This window comes from Pezoporus occidentalis, unplaced genomic scaffold (assembly GCF_034315485.1).
Source record: "Pezoporus occidentalis ecotype Australia unplaced genomic scaffold, CSIRO_AGI_Poc_V1 ctg32, whole genome shotgun sequence".
Taxonomy (NCBI): Eukaryota; Metazoa; Chordata; class Aves; order Psittaciformes; family Psittacidae; genus Pezoporus; species Pezoporus occidentalis.
The window spans coordinates 2,974,217-2,990,595 of NW_026915158.1; the positions used below are offsets into that span (position 1 = coordinate 2,974,217).

The following is a 16,379-nucleotide window of genomic DNA, read 5'->3' on the forward strand; positions in this document are numbered from 1 at the left end:
GAAGGCACCTCTGGAGATCATCTGGTCCAACCCCCTTGGCCACGGCAGGGCCACCTGCAGCAGGTTACACAGGAATGCATCCAGGAAGGTTATGAATGTCTCCAGAGGGAGACTCCATGAACCCCCTGGGCAGCCTGCTCCAGTGCTCTGCCACCCTCAACGTAAAGAAGTTCTGCCTCATGTTGAGGTGAAACTTCTTGTGCTTTAGTTTATGGCCATTGCTTCTCCTCGTTGCTTTGTTGGGCACCACTGAAGGGAGTCTGGCACCATTCTTCTGGCACCCACCCTTGAGATGTTTACATGCATTAATGAGATCCCCTCACAGTCTTCTCTACACAGGCCCAGCTCCTGCAACCTCTTCTCGTAAGAGAGATGCTCCAGACCCCTGACATCCTTATGGCCTTCCACTGGACCCTCTCATCAGATGTTCATGGACAGCGATTACCTTTTACCATGAATGGCCAACAAAAACAAAAAACAAAACAAAACAAAAAAAACATGAAGGAGACAATGATGTAAACAAATGCACTTTCTTCAGCTTAACTTCAGCTTAATTACCAGAATGTCCCCCACAGCCTGAGAGTAAAACAAGCGTCTTTGTTCAGCTAAGTTTAGTTGGGTCCTCAAGCTACCCTGGCACAAAGCACTGCAGCCAGCTAGCAGTGGTAAATTAAAAAGCAATGGATGAAATAACTTCTCCACTCATTCCTTCCACTTTCCAGGTGGACTCTGAAAATGGGTGCTGAAAAATTAAGCACATCTCATCTACTCCTAGATGAGCTGCTTAGACTGTCCCCATGGTAGCAACAGCAAAGCAAGCCTCTCCTGAGGCTCTATCCTCTTCAAAGCAGCCCACCTGCCACTGTTTTCTCTTTTGACAGACCCTCTTCCCTCACTGCTCCAAATATACACACCACCATCTCTGGCACACTTAGCCTGGCAGGCAGGAAGAGCTGAATGGGCAAAAAGTTCAGCCATGCTGAATCTCAGGATGAGAACAGTCAAAGAAGCAGCAGCGTTGACTAACCTCCCGCTGTGATTAGCAGAAAAGTAACAGGGCACACAGGAAAACACAAAACTGCAAGTGCTTTTCAGGGAACAAAGCGTAAAACCAAGTCCCCATTCAGAGGTAGAGAGTTGAGCATTGAAATGATCATAAACTCTTCAGAAAGTCACAGAACAATTTGGGTCGGAAAGGACCTTAAAGCTCATCCAGTTCCAACCCCCTGCCATGGGCAGGGACACCTTCCACTAGACCAGGTTGCTCCATGCCCCATCCAGCCTGGCCTTGAACACTGCCCCAGGGATGGGGCAGCCACAGCTTCTCTGGGAAACCTGTGCCAGTGCCTCACCACCCTCACAGGGAAGAACTTCTTCCCTATATCTCATCTAAGTCTATCCTCTTTTCATTTAAAGCCACAGGGACTTATTTACTTCACCATTCTTAAACACCAGTATCTTAAATACACATCTCAAAAAAAACCAAAATTAAGAAATTCTCCAAAGTTCATGTTTTCAGTCATTTAACCAAGAAAACTTCAGGTCTAAAAGGAGCATAAATCCATTCAAAATGCAGATAGTTACACTTCAAACAGCCTGAAACAGTTGAGCTAAAACATATCCTATGGCCACTGTAACTGCAGGGCAACTTCCCACTGCTCAAGAGGAGATGAGAGGGTGGGGCCCTCCAGTCATAAAAGGCTTGATCAACAGTTCTGGGCTGCAGCTGCCAGCCAGGGCCTGCACACTTTGAGCTGGGATCAGCAAAGCTTGACCGGCTCAAGCATGGTTTCCCTCTTTTGCCGCTGTTGAAGTTACCACAGCATGTTCAGCAATGTGCTAGTGCAATTGCGTAAGTGCAAGAAGAGATGCTGCAGCACATCCCACCTCCTGCTCCACAGAATGGGCCATGGTTGCACCCAGTACAATGTAAACTCTTCAAACTAGCATAGATCCAACCAATAAGCCACATGCAAATATCAGCATGAGAATACAGACCAAGAAAGAAGAGGCGTTGGCGGACGTTCAGGGAATTGGTTTTGGTAAGGCCGTGCTCTATGTAACCCCCAAAAAAATCTCAAACACTGAAATTTATAAATAGAAAAAATCATTTCATACCCCAAAAAAATTGCAGAACAATCATGCCAAAGAGTGAGATAATGAAGGTGGAGTTTAAACAACTAACAAAAATTGCTGGATTACAGAAACCTTAGAATATTTTATGACTTTGCAGCTGAGAACGCTGTTTCATTTGGCTGAAAACAAGTGTTGGGAAGGGATGCTCCCTGCCTTCTTGCAGTCCACTGAACACACATTTTCATTTTGCTTTTAATTAGATGCATGTGATCTCCAAGTGCTTGTACATGTTCCCAAGCTCAAAATAAGACAAAGAGGAAGTATGTCTGTACTTTAAACAGCACTTTCTTTGACGCTGACTCTCTTCTTTCCTAAGTCTGCAAAAGCATCTTTGAGTCTTGAATTTAGAGAAAATCTCAAGCCTGGCATGGATACTGAAGACTACAACTGCCATGAAACCCATTAATTGAAATATATATCCACGTGAGTTGTTTTGTCTTTTAAAAACAGGCATAGATAGATAGATAAGACAGATAAAGTAAAGCTTGCCCTACTTTACAGAACACAATACCATGATGAAAAGCAGGAAAATTCCATGCACAACATTTAAAGAGGGAAAGCAAAGGCTTATCCGGGACAAAGGCATTATGCAGTTCATGCACAGGACAGAAATTAAGACAAATTTAAGAAGGTGATTGAATAGCCTGCTCAACTGAGGTCTATGGGACCAATCTCAGTGAACTCCATGGGAAGTAATGACAACATTCCCACAGGAACAGTCTTGGTCTGCACAGCAGCAGCAGTTTTATCCCTATAGCAACACATTTTCAGGTTTCTTCTGTTCCATTGCATCATTCTTCTATGTTACTGGCCTGCAGAAAATCAATTAAATAATTTTCCTATGAAGAAAATTTGATTCAGTATTCTGTGAAATGCTCCTACTCATGAAGTAAGGAAGTTTGTCTCTTAAACCATGAAACAAAATGCCCTTGTGAAGAGAAAAGCTAACAAAAGGAACACATTTTCTCTTCCAAGATCAGCACAATGATTACTTACTATATTCACTTTTCTTTCAAACCTCCAAGATATATCTCTCAAAAATTCCCTTTTAGTTCTATTTTAATTAAATATCAAAAGCCTCAGCTGTTCAACTGCATACCTAGCAATGCAGACTAGCAGAAAACATTTAGCAGGCTGATAACTGAAGTGCTTTAGAGAACAGCAATGCAGTAGATCTCCTCGTTTGAATGCTCTTTTTCTGTTCTCTGGACGACACAATCCCCTTTTTTGCCAAGGGGATCAGAGCAAGATGTTCCTTTCAGGACTGAAGCTCCTCTGCGTTCCTAAGCAACAGATTTGCATAAGCTGAAGGAGCACAGAAAAATGCTTTTCACATCATTTACTGGCCTGCCTGATTAAAGTAAAAGGCAGAAGAAAGCAAATAGCAGCTGACGGTCCTTTGTGCAACAGATCTGACATGTTGTTAAGCCTGCAAAAATACATCTGCGATTGGAAGAAAAAAAAAGGCTCAATAAGCGCAAAAGAGAAAACAAAAATTCAGGCTCTGAATTATCCCGTGCCAGCACCATAGCAAGTCCCAGAAGAATGGCCACATGATGGAAACAGCTGATTTAGTATTAGACTCCTATGGAGCCGTGTGGTTCACATCATTAACTGCTTTGCTCTGCCGCTGGAGAGGTACATGGTGGGAAGCAAGCTTCCAAGAGCAGACACAGATCTGGGGAAAGGTAAGGCTAAAGCACAGAAAATCTTTCTTTTTTTTTTTTTTGGGGGGGGGGGGGGGGTGGGGGTGGTTATTATTATTAATTTTTTATTTTTTTAGAAAATCTCAGCTTTCCAAACTAAAAGCTCTTCGTGTCAAGTCAGAGTGAATTTTTCACATGACAAGCAATCTCAATCTCTTTACACAAGCAAAATCTGCGCTACCCACCTACACTTCCAGTACTTAAAAGGGACCTACAAGAAACCTGGAAGAGGGACTTTCTACAAGGTCATGCAGTAACAGGACAAGAGGCAATGGCTTTAAACTGACAGAGGCTAGATTTACATTAGATATAACAAAGAAATTCTTTACTGTGAGGGTGGTGAGACACTGGCACAGGTTGCCCAGAGAAGCTGTAGCCGCCCCATCCCTGGTAGTGTTCAAGGCCGGGTTGGATGGCTTAGAGCAACCTGGTCTAGTGCATGGTGTTCCTACCCATGGCAGGGGTGTTAGAACTAGATGATCTTTAAGGTCTCTTCCAACATAAAACATTCTGTAATTCTGTGTATCTTTGACTGTTCAAACAAGGTTCAAGTGCTCAGATACACCAGTCTTATCACCTCAAAAAACAAACTCTACAGTATCAGATACAGCAGTAAGCAACTACCAATGCAACCTAAAAGCCAGGCTTTCCTGACTCAGCACTGTTCCTCTCTCCCCACCACAAAATAATCAGGCTCAGGAGGACACCATGGCTAACAATGCTCATGTAGCTGAAACAGCTCACTGACACACTGACCACCAGCACTCATGACAGTCGGTCATGCTCATCAAGTAACTATGGGTGTTCCCTTCCAGTGCCCTGGATGAATTCAAGCACATTTCCAACGACAGGAAGACCTAACACTATACTATCATCACAAGTTATGAACAGGGACGCTCGGGCTCCTCAGATGAAGCCTACACAGAGACTGATGAGCTACAGCAGGACAGAACCACCTTCCTTGATGGCTGCCACCAGATGCAAGTCTACTAACTGCTACCTTTTAAAGTATCAGTAAGAGAACTCTCCCACAACTGGAGAACGCTGTGTAACCCTAGCACTCCCGTATTTTAGCGCAAGGCTGAGCTCACTCTATTCTTGCTGGCAAGTTAGCACAAGAGTGGCTTTATCTTTTCCTGCCTGCCAGCAGCAGCCCATGGATGAGCACATACTAAATCTATAGCAGCAGCAGCTAACAGTGAATGATGCAGCAAGTAATGACCACATATTTCAATAGGCAGCCTGGTTAGTACTATGCATCTCCAGTATCATTCCAAATCTTGAAGTTTTAGAGGAGATGCAAGTTCCTGATGATAAAACATAAGGTCAAATGGTATCCCAATGCAGGAATCTCACATGGATTGCAATGTACACACTTCAAAAAAATGGGAAAAAAATTCTGCTCATCCCCACTTGTTTTATTAGAGAATCCACTACGATGACATGGGAAAAGCCTAACCCTGTAAAGTTTGCTCCAAAGGCATCCCATGTATGTGAACAAGGAGGAAGGGCCTGTCTCTGCAGCATGCACCCCGCTCTGCAATGGCAGTTGTGCTACAGGAATTCACAGAGGGGTTTTGCTTGGTTTGTTATATCTGTGTACCTAAGCCTGAAGCCCAAGATATAAGTCACCAATATAAAATATTGGGGCTAGATGGCTGAGGGGGGGGTTGTGTTAATTTACTAATTAATTCTTTACAGAGCTGAGTTAGTTCTGAGTCAACGTGGACACAAATGTATTAATCCTAAACTTCTGTACATATTAAAAACCCTTCTGCAATATCTGGCCTCTCTTCAGGCTGGAATGAAGTTAAAGATTGAACTGTTGTCTCATTCTAGGTTTGGTGTGCTGAGATCTATTTTGCTACACTTACTTGCCTCATCCCTTTAATACTCCCTGATACTACATCTTCGAGTTGCACCAACTGCAACTTACATTTTGTTTGTCCTTCAGTTTTCAGTTCTTTCTTCTTATTGCTTCTTGACTAACTCCCTCCCTTTCTCTTTTTCACACTCTTTTCCTTTCATACAGTTCACTCCTCCCCTCCCCTGTTTAATCTTCTTGTTTCCCTGCTTTGTTCATTTTGCTGTGCTGCTGCTATTACCTCCTACAGCTGTCTTCAATATGCATTTCTTCTATACCTCTGTTTCTAAGTCTTCCTGCTGCTGCATGGCTGTGTAAGGAAGCAATGCTGCATGGCACTGCTTTGGGCAAGACCACATCTTGGCATGGAAGCTAAGCACTGAAGCACAGGAATTCTGGCATGTTCAGCAGTTGTGAAAAGCGCTCTCATTTCTTAGCAAAGATAAGATTCCCGTGTAAGGATTCTGCAAAGGATGACAAAAACAGCAAGAGCAATAACTACCCCAGAAAGAAGAGGAGGAAGCATATGCCCATGGAGTTAGCCTGGCATTGCTCAGACACAGCACCTTTCATCCTGCAGAAAGGATACTGTCACAGACTGCTCATGCCTATTCAACATGGGTTTGGTCAATTGTCCTTTGCATTTGGTGTGGAGGGACTGCTAGCACCTTAAGCAAAATGGGCATACCTGTGTGCATATGCTGAAAGAAGTGGTTGGTAATGGGCTCAGCACCAGTCTTTCATGACAGGTAATGGAAATGAGACACAAAGATTAAAAGGCAAGAGTCTGGAAATTTTAGATATAAATCCAAGCAACAACACAGCCACTCAGACAAACTGTTTATTAAAGCATCAGAGTTCTTGAACGGTACTTTCATTTCACAGAACTAGTAGAAGGTGTCCCTATCCATGGCAGAGCGGCTGGAACAAGATGATCCTTAATGTCCCTTATAACCCAAACCACTCTGTGATTCTGTGAAACTAAGAAATTAAGAATAAAACCTTATTTTCTCAGGGGAGGGGAGGACAGCACTCTTTTCCGGAGCCCACTTCCAGGCATGGTTTCGTCAGGGTCAGCCTGAGGAAAACCACTTCTCTGTGGAACACACCTAGCAGAGCCCCTGCCTGCACAGAGGCCATCAGCCACAGCACCACTGGGGGCAGCCCCCTCAGTTTCCTTTGGCAGAGCCTCTGCATTATCCATCCCACTATGTCTAAAGCATACATAGCCAGGTAATATGACAGGCATTAATTTTATCCAGCAGGTTTATTCAGTGCAAACCCACAGCTAAAGCTCCGACTTCAGCACTGATTCTAACTTTAAAAAGTGAACAAATACTTCAATAAAAATTACTATAATAGAGGCTGTCTGATGTCATTCTCACCGCTTCCCTCTACCTGTAAGTACTTAGGAAGTCAACAATGCAACACTGCTTTCATTTAAGCAAAAAAAATTACACTGCTTTATCTGAAAAAGAAGTTGGACGATATTTTAGGCAAATTTGTACTATTCATGCTTAAAAGTATTTATTTCATATCTGAAGCAAAAGAATAATGTAAAATTCTGCCAAATTACAGTGGGGGGGGGGGGGGGAGGGAACAAAAACAAAACAAAACAAAAACCCAAGAAAAAAACAAACAGGCTTCTGGCACTATTAAAAAGAAAAAAAAAATAAAGAAAGAAAGAAGTACCCTATGTGCTTTTCAGGGAAGAGGAGGAGAATCAGACAAGAAGCAAGTTATAATAGTTCCTTTAAAAAAATAAGGAAATATTACAGGACAGGGTGAAGGAGAAAATGGAAATACGCAAATAGCTTTTAGTTTCTCAAGCTTTCTTCCCCCTCTAAGAGAGCTCATCATCTGTAACTAACGTTTTACACTTTCATTTTTATACAAAACATGAAAATATGCAGTTTCAGTGAAAATTCGTCAAAAGCTTTACTTCCCATATCACCAGATCAGCATCCACATCTATCTTGAGCAATGTGTCATGACAGTTCACCTAAATTTTACATTCAGAATGCATAATTCAGTGTATTCTCATTGATTTAATATGCCAGTGAACCCACTTGAAATAATTAGAGCTACACTGAAAGAAGACTATAAATCAAGTTCACATCTACAGCATTTTTCTTTTCTGCGAACAGGCTGTCCATGTCCCTATCAGAAGTGTTTTAAAGTGGCATACAGCACCACCATATTTTTAGCTAAACCCTAGAAACAAGCTGCTTGTATACCTACACTGCATAAAGGAGGCATTTCCAAAAGCTCCTCATACCATTTACATAGCTGGAATCACTACTTAGCACATCTACTCTCAAGACTCATGTCCTAACATAAAACCACAGCACTGGTTTTGAAATCCAAATACATATTTCTAAAACCAAAAGCATCATTTAACTTTTTTCTTTTACTTAACACTGTATTGATTCATAAGAACATTGCTGAGGCTGAACCCTGCAGTCTACAGTCTCCCTTAAGTGTAAATCTATGTGCTGCCTGAATTCTCAAGATGCCTTTCAGTGGAGGGTGGGCAGGAGGAATGCCATTTTTTGCTCCAAAGTAGCAATTCTTCACTTTAAAAATCTGCTTGGTCATTCTAGTACCACCTGACCGATATTCTTGAAGAACCTCCCTGCAGAAAGCAGCCCTCTGAGAGGACTGCCAAGAGACGCCCCATTAAACTGAGAAAATCTCCCACTGTCTGGCCTGAGCATGGAGAAATCTTGCAATCGTTTCCCATGAGTAACATGTCTGTAAGCCAGGAGTGCTTTGAATGGAACAGCAACAGAAGATAAGATTTGGGGAAGGGATATGGCAGCAGGGCACAAGTGCTGCTCCTAGCTACCCCTGGGAACAGGGACCACTGTCTCCCACATGGGAAGGCTTGAAGAGCTGGGATCCCAGCACCCCCAGCCAGATCTGCTCTCAACTCTGCTGCCACAACCTTATATCACCTCTTCCACAATGGTCTCTCTCTAGAAATACTACATAGCTGTAAATTCACTTGCGGTCCTGCTGACAGTCAGCCTGCGGGGAAGGGGAGTTCTGCTGAAGTGGCAAATGCCCGACAGTTATTTGTGCTTATTACCTTTACCACAGCCCTACTTTTTATGGCTAGAAGTCCAAGACTACCACTTTTCCCAGAAAAACGCTGCACTGTCTGAAGACAGGATTTTCTCTACACATTTAGGAATGCACATATATTTACAGACATAAGAGACAGAGAGCAAACAGTACACACTGACACAGAGGAACATCTTTTAAGTCCTATGAAGAAAATAAGCTTCAGATTTTTTCACTGGTATGTTTGAGAGATAAGGAGATCCCAGAAGATGAGTTACAACAGTTTTGGTGCTAAGAGACAGACAGACTATCTCCTGTTTTGCACCCTCCTATAGCAAGTCTCATCAATGCATTATACATTAATTTTACCACTAGAAAGGCAAGTGGTATGGATTAATGGAATCAATACACACTCTCAGTTACCAGTACTACACAGCATAGCATATCCCTGAGCACTACACACCTCAGTACCTATGGGCAGATGTAAAGAATCCAAGGGCAAAGTAAGGAAGAAGCCTAGACTGATGTCTGTGGCTTAAAACATAGGTACCATTACTAAGTTCTCAGTAAGTTTTTGTCAGTATACAGTCATATTTCACAATGTTGAAATGTCCTTCTTTCATGTTAACTGTGTCAGATCTGCTCACATGCACCACCAAAAAGGACAAGCATAGGTGGTTTTCATTTGTTATGTATTCAAGTAACAATGTAGACAGAAATATCAAAATGCCCTGCAAGAATAAGACCTGTCAGAGGCCACTTGTAACAAAGTATATTTTCTAAATATCAATAGTTTCCAAATCTGTTATAGTTACTACTCCCTCTGTGTGTGTGATCTGACTGAGAGCATGTCCAAATGGCAGCTCAGGACCATTTAATCATACCGCCATGTGCATGAGTGGATGGATGCATCCACTTCACTGGGGCTGTGTCAAGCTCCTGCAGCATCCCTAGGTAAACAAACAATTCGGAACAAGAATAATTGCTTTTTAAGATGGGGCTTGCCATAGTAACTACAGCCATCTGAAAACATATAAGCAATAAAAATACAGAAACTGCTTCAGAAGAAGCAAAACCAGTCATACAACTGACTTCAGACTGACTATGGTGTAACACACTGCCCAACGTAAAAGTTTACTTTACTTGTTGGTACAGCAAAGGAACCGCATGAAGAACTTGCCCTGAGAACACAGAGAAATGACTGTAAAATGAAATAGTCTTGATGCACACATAAATACCTGCTAAAATTCACTGTATTCTGTATAGCATTGTAAGCTATTCCAGCAGCTTTCAGACCAAAGGAAGAATAAAACCAAAGCCAGGAAAAGGAGCTTTGGGGGTTTTTTTTTTGTTTCATCTTTTTGTTCTAACTTCCCAGCTCAAATCCAACTACCCTGAAGCTTCCACCTCAGCCTGAATATCTTGGAAATCTCTGAGAAACAAAACAAGAAGTAACAATCTGATGATTCTAAAAGAGCTATGACAAGATTGCGAAACCTACCCTCAGGAACAAGCCACAGAAGAGTAAATAAAGCACTAACTAAAACTTGAGGAGTATATCAGACAGACATACTCATTTATAACTTCTAACATAAAACACACAGCTGGAACAGCTGTCTGTTAATTATTTAATTACACCATAAAACCTGTGTAATGGCTCAAGGGAATTTGTGGGTTGATCCTACTTCAGGAAAACTGAAAAAAAACCAAGAATTTTGTCCGTGTATGCTCTGGGCATTACAGGTACACCACTAGAGGATTAGCAGCTTTTCAAGTCACATATTCAGAAGCTCAGAACTGAAAAGTCTGGACTGATTGTGAAACACTCCCTCTCTTATAAGGCAAATTTTTAATTATTTTAAAAGGACTCATGAAATCAGCTCCACTTAGGTTTAAATATAGTGATATCTACTAAGTGAGAAGTTTTAAATTAACACATTTCAAACACCACTGTCCTCATCAAGACCCTCAACAGGAACTGACCAAACCCAAGGTCTGTGAACAAAACACACAGTCTTACTCATCTTCAGCAGGGCAGTTTGGGGAAGGGAAGTGGGTTGCTCTCCTAAGATTCTGAGAGGTTTATTCCCAAAATAAATACATCAGGTGTTTCAATCTGAAACCCACAAAGTGCAACTGAGATATTCCATTAAAAAACAAAAAAAGAAAAAAAGCACAAACCACCAGACAAAAAAAAACCAAACCCCAAGCAAACCAAGCTGCTGCAGAGAACAGACTACTGACTACATTTCTTAGAGGACAAGCCAAGCAAGTTTTGACGATACCAAACTAAGCCTTTCCTGCTGCACTCTGCTGCTGTACAGGCTGCTTCCAAATTCCTCCTCCGTCCTGGCAGCTACAAAGTCAACTGGCTGCCTACACTAGCCAGACTTCACAGACCAGTTGTCTGGGAATGCTTAAAGAGCCTTTTACATTATTAGATCAGAAGAAACTCTGTGTTTACAAACGCAAGAGTTTTTAAAAGGTTAAAGTAGGGCTTAAATAAAGCCAAGAGCTAGAACTCTGAAGGACTAGCAACGCATTTTCTGGCACATAGCTCAGAGATCTTCAGTCTGAGCATAAAACAGTTTGTATAAATACAATTAATATAAACGTAATGCAGAGATCACACAACTGCACTACAACTTTATTAGAAGTTCAACTTTGAAAAACACGCTAACCAGCAACACTGCATGTGTACGTGTTCAGCAAGTTTATTATAAAAGTTATGGTAAATACGTAACTGCAATGCAATAAGGACCTGAGTCACTCATTAGCCCAAGCTTTCAATTGCCCCCAGTTTACTGAAAAGCGTGGTATGACCTTCTAATTAAGAAGTTCCTCCAGACAGCTTTCCTCCCCCTCCAACACGCACTCTCCAGCCACCACTTCAGGCAGTCTGGCTACTCCCCACAAAGACAACTTCCTCCGCACCGCCTCCCTGGCACAACCAACCATTTACATTGTCTAAATGCTACTCAAACTTGTCATCAAACGGCGCAGGAACAAAAACCAAGGCAATGAGAGCCTACTGAAAGGCAGGGTTACTGTTGAACCACAGGAATACTCACAGCGATGAAGTGCATGTTTACCTTCACCTCCTTGCTAGTCAGAGACAGGTAGGAGACGGACGGGGTACCGCCGCCCATCTGGGGAGTTTTGCGCTTACACTGGCACTCTCCCTACCGCATTAGTTAGTTTAACTGGGTAACCACTCAGCTTCCTCAGGAGGAAGTTACTTTATGTAACTATGTATCCTTAGACACTAGATCATCTCATTCATCTAAAGGACGGCATGGACTTGCATAAGGCTTCTTACTTTCATTTTTTTCCCGTCTAACCCACTCCGGGACAGCCTAGGAAGCAGAACTCCAACCACGCCTGGCTACCGACACAAGAGCTGTGCACGACAGAGAACAAGTCAGACCCCACACCCATTAAAAACACACTAAAACTGGCTTTTACCTACCTACCCCTGAGGCGTCACCCACTGCTGGGGCCCGTCTGAAGGAACAGCCACTTGCCTGTTGCCCACCCCCCGGCCCTTCCCTCCGCCAGCCACACCAGCGCCTCCGAAGCGAGGCCCGGCTCCGCCTGAGCGCTGGGGACCAGCGCCAGCAGCACAGCGAAGGGGATAAATAAAACCCAAAGTAGCGCACGGGGATCGCGGTCACCAGCGAGAGGAGCGCGGGACTGCCCAGCACCTCGCATAAAGCGCCTACAAACGGGGGGGGAATTCGCACCCGAACGGCCCCTACCAGCGGGCAGGCCGCTCCCGGCCCGGGTTAGCGCTGCTCACCCGCTCGCCGCCGGCTCCTGGGAACGGCGCTATGCGGCGGCGCGACGGGCCCGTCCGCCCGCCCGGGGGCTCCGGTCCGCCCGGCCGCCACCGAGAGTCGCGCTGGCCCCGGCGGCTCCGCTCCTGGGCCGCGCCTGGCGGGGAGTTTCCTGTCTGAGTCACTTCAACCGGGAGCTGCGCAGGGAAACACCCTTCCTGCCGCTCCAGCTCCGCCTCATCCCAAACCTGCCGCCCCTTCCCACCCCGCCAGGCTCCGGCTCCTCCTCCTCCTCCTTCTTCCGCGGGGCGCCGGGAGCAGCCTCTGGGTTTCCAAGGGAAGCGACCTTTCCTGCGCTGTACGCACAGAGAAAGCTGTATGTAAGAAGACGAATCTACGCATCAGGCGGCCGTGCCCCGTCGCACTGTTATTCAAACCAGAGGGCGGCCTGGCACCACTGCGAGGGCCCCGCAGGAAAGCCAGCGGCACGGGGCCACCGTCTGCTTTTCACCTCAGTGTTTTCCACTTGACAGTTTTAGCAGAATGGCGAGGGGGAGAACTCGGAAGGAGGACCCAGCCTTAAGGAATGAAGAGTATCCAGTAGGAAACCCTTTTAAATGTCCCCTAGAGGGTGCTCATGCCTGTCTTCTTTATAACGAAATGCCACTGTTCATTGAAACTAAACACAGAAGCAACGTAAGAATGGCTATTTTCCATTGCCTGTTGCCAACCTCCTACCGTCTTTTTGATAAAACACAACAAATACATATGCAGTTGCTCATTTTAAACTTTGCTTACCTTTTCCACGTAATAGCTTCCCGTTTCAAGCTGTTTTTCACAGAATGGATTAGGCTGGAAGGGACCCTAAAGATCATTCAGTTCCAACTCCCTTTCACTAGAGCAGGTTGCTCAAAGCCCAGTCCAACCTAGCCTTGAACACAGCCAGGGATGGGGCAGTCACAATTTCTCTGGGCAACCTGTGCCTGTGCCTCACCACCCTCACGTGAAGGATTTCTTTCTTCCTTATATCTAATCTAAATCTCCCCTCTTTCAGCTTAAAGCCATTTCCCCTTACCCTACTGCACCACAAAATGAAATTGACAGCCTTTTTTCACTAAAGTTTGTCAAGGTTGTTCCTTCCATCCACGATGTCAGTGGCAGACAGAATCCACAAACCTACTACACATAGGGGTTAGGGGCAGTTGAGAGCATGAGAATGTCTTGAAAACCGCTTTTCCTCAAAGCCTATTTGCTTGTATTGGACTGCTTTAAGTACCATCCAAAACTGCATTTACTCTTGAAAATCTTCTCTAAGCATCAGTAAATTACACAGTACTGCTATAGCAAGCAACTTCAGGTCTCTGTCTTTAACAACTGTTAGTGGAACACTGCTACGAATGATTTTTGTGCTGAGGAGTAGTCCTTTAATTCGTATGTTGTTTGGTTTGTTGTTTTTTTTCCCCAAACAAGTTTCCAGTGTATTAGGTTTCCTTAAATAGCATCTACCAGAAAGTTTTTGGAAAGCAGGGATAATTTGCTAAACCCCCTAATTCTCTTTATTTCAGGTACTCTCTAATCCAATTATTCCACCCATTCCATATCACCAAGGACTCCCGCAGCTTGCAAAGAAGTTCTGTGTCATTGCAAAATGTTACTGTTACCATTTCACCATATCATAGACACATCTTCACAGTCCTATTTTCCCCAGTGCCACAATACAGCGTTTTTTAGGATGTGGCTCCTTATCCTTCTCTGTATACATTCATAAGCATTTTGAGTGCATAGACCAAATGAACAAATTTCACCCTTCACAGCTCCTTACACATTTATTACCAAACCCAGCTCAGCCAAAACTATAAAACATAAAAGCTGGATGCTTTGGTTTCTAAAGTAAAATGACAACTGATATTTTCCAGTGCAATCCTCCCTAAGCCCTTTTCCACAAACCATGCCATCTGAGCAATAGCTGCTGATCCTAAGGACAGGCCCTGCAATGCTCCTTCCGAAGGAACCTTCTGTGCAGGTGAAGGAGCTACTTCCCCAGTGCTGGAGCAATATGCTCTTCATCAGCATTCCTGCACTCAAGGTTACAGCTACCCATAAGGTCAGATAAAAAATACTGATGATGATGTGCAGTTAGTCAAGGTTTGCGTTGCTTTTCTATTACTTGATACTGGAATTGGAGGACAACCACATTTTACCATCTGGACGTCTATGTTCTCATGTAACATGGCGCTTATCAGAACCATTTTAAGAGCGCCCCCTTCACATCACTCCAGCTGCCTGATTTAATTCCTGCAGTGCCTTCATGGCTCCCTGCTCTTCCCACTTTTGCGTAATTTAAGCACTGCAATGACAGTGCTTGATTAAAGGTGTTCAGGGGGTGTCCATGACCTGCTTCACTCCATACTGTATCCATCCTTCTTAGTTACCCCAGCCACACTGAAAGCGGGCCTTCTGGGCCTAGCTAAAATATATATGTATTCCTAATTGAGCTGTTAAACGATCTCGCATCACTAACTGGAAGTTAGATGTGGTTTTTATGAGGCCAAGGGCTACATTTGGGATTTCAAATAGCCCTTTCTTGGGTGGTATTTATTTAAACCTGGTATTTAACCCATGCCTGTCAACAATCTTTAGCGAGATCCAGAACACTAAGGTATCATGCTCCTAGCAATTTATGTACCCTACACCTAAAGCAGATGAACATCAGATAGTATGGCAGTAAAAAGCTAAATGGAATTGTCTGAAGGCTAGATAAAGCCTTTGTTCGAGGCACCATGCTAGCCACAGACATCCACATGACAATTTCCTGAAGTACACCTATTTTCATTTTACTTCTTATATTTCCTTGGACTTTATAGTATTTATCCAAAGTCAGGAGCCCACAGGAATCCACATAAGAATTTCATTCCACAGCAGCCTGAGAGCTTCACCAGGAATCTTGTGGTGCTGCCTCAAGGTGTCTGCTATGTATAAGAAGCTGATGTACTCTGATTTTGCAACCACAGTCTACCCACCAACTCCCTGACAGACATGAACAAGCCTTAAATCCCTTGATTCTATTATAAAGCACATTCATTTTGCTCATACAGGGCACTAGAGCATGTACATTAGGCAATTCATCCCACCCACTCTCTACCCCAGCCCTGCTCTCTCTCTATCACTGGTAACTCTGTAAGCTATCCAGCCCCTAAGACCTGTGATCCTTCCCAGCAATAAACACACAGTGCAGCACAAGCCACTGTACAACACAATCAATACAAACTATATCAGTAAGGAAGAATTTTTCTGCAAGTGTGCAAGAGTATAGGAAAAAAGCTGGAAAATTGTAAATCTCTATGGTTAGTAAGATAAAAAGCACATCAGAGGGAATTTATTTTTATATATTTTTTTAATCAGCCTCCTGCAATTTAGAGATGCTATCTTTAATCCATGCTACCATGGAAACCACGCAATCAAGAACTGGTTGCTAAACTTTTGGGCATCAATAGCTTGATACAACCAGAGGTCCTCAAGGACCTAGTGGATAATTAGGCGTTATTAAAACTAAACAGCAAAGAAAGCACTAGAGAATTTACTAAGTCTGTGGTAAAATGTGGTCTAGAAGCCAGAGAAAAGAAAAGGAGAAGGAAGAACAGCACTGAGCCAGATAGATAAGGGCTTCTATGCGGCAACTTTTATGAGAGAGTGCACCCAGAAATTAAAGATAAACAAAAGTGGGAATGAAGTACAGAGGAAACTGTCACAGCATCCAGTAATGCAGTGTGCTCTTCTCCAAAGAATTTTATACCCCTTCAGAAACTTAGACAGTTCAGTTTCTGCAAGCTT

At 43.6% G+C, this 16,379-nt stretch overlaps 1 protein-coding gene across 1 annotated transcript in view; it reads right to left on the minus strand.

The window, feature by feature from the left end:
• The window catches only part of CYFIP1 (cytoplasmic FMR1 interacting protein 1), an 80,468-nt gene extending 67,693 nt beyond the window's left edge, over positions 1–12,775 (minus strand). Inside the window, exon 1 of the mRNA XM_062628620.1 lies at positions 12,572–12,775. The gene's annotated coding sequence lies outside the window, so the exon portion shown is untranslated. The remainder of the gene's footprint in view (positions 1–12,571) is intronic.
• Positions 12,776–16,379: the final 3,604 nt, after the last annotated feature.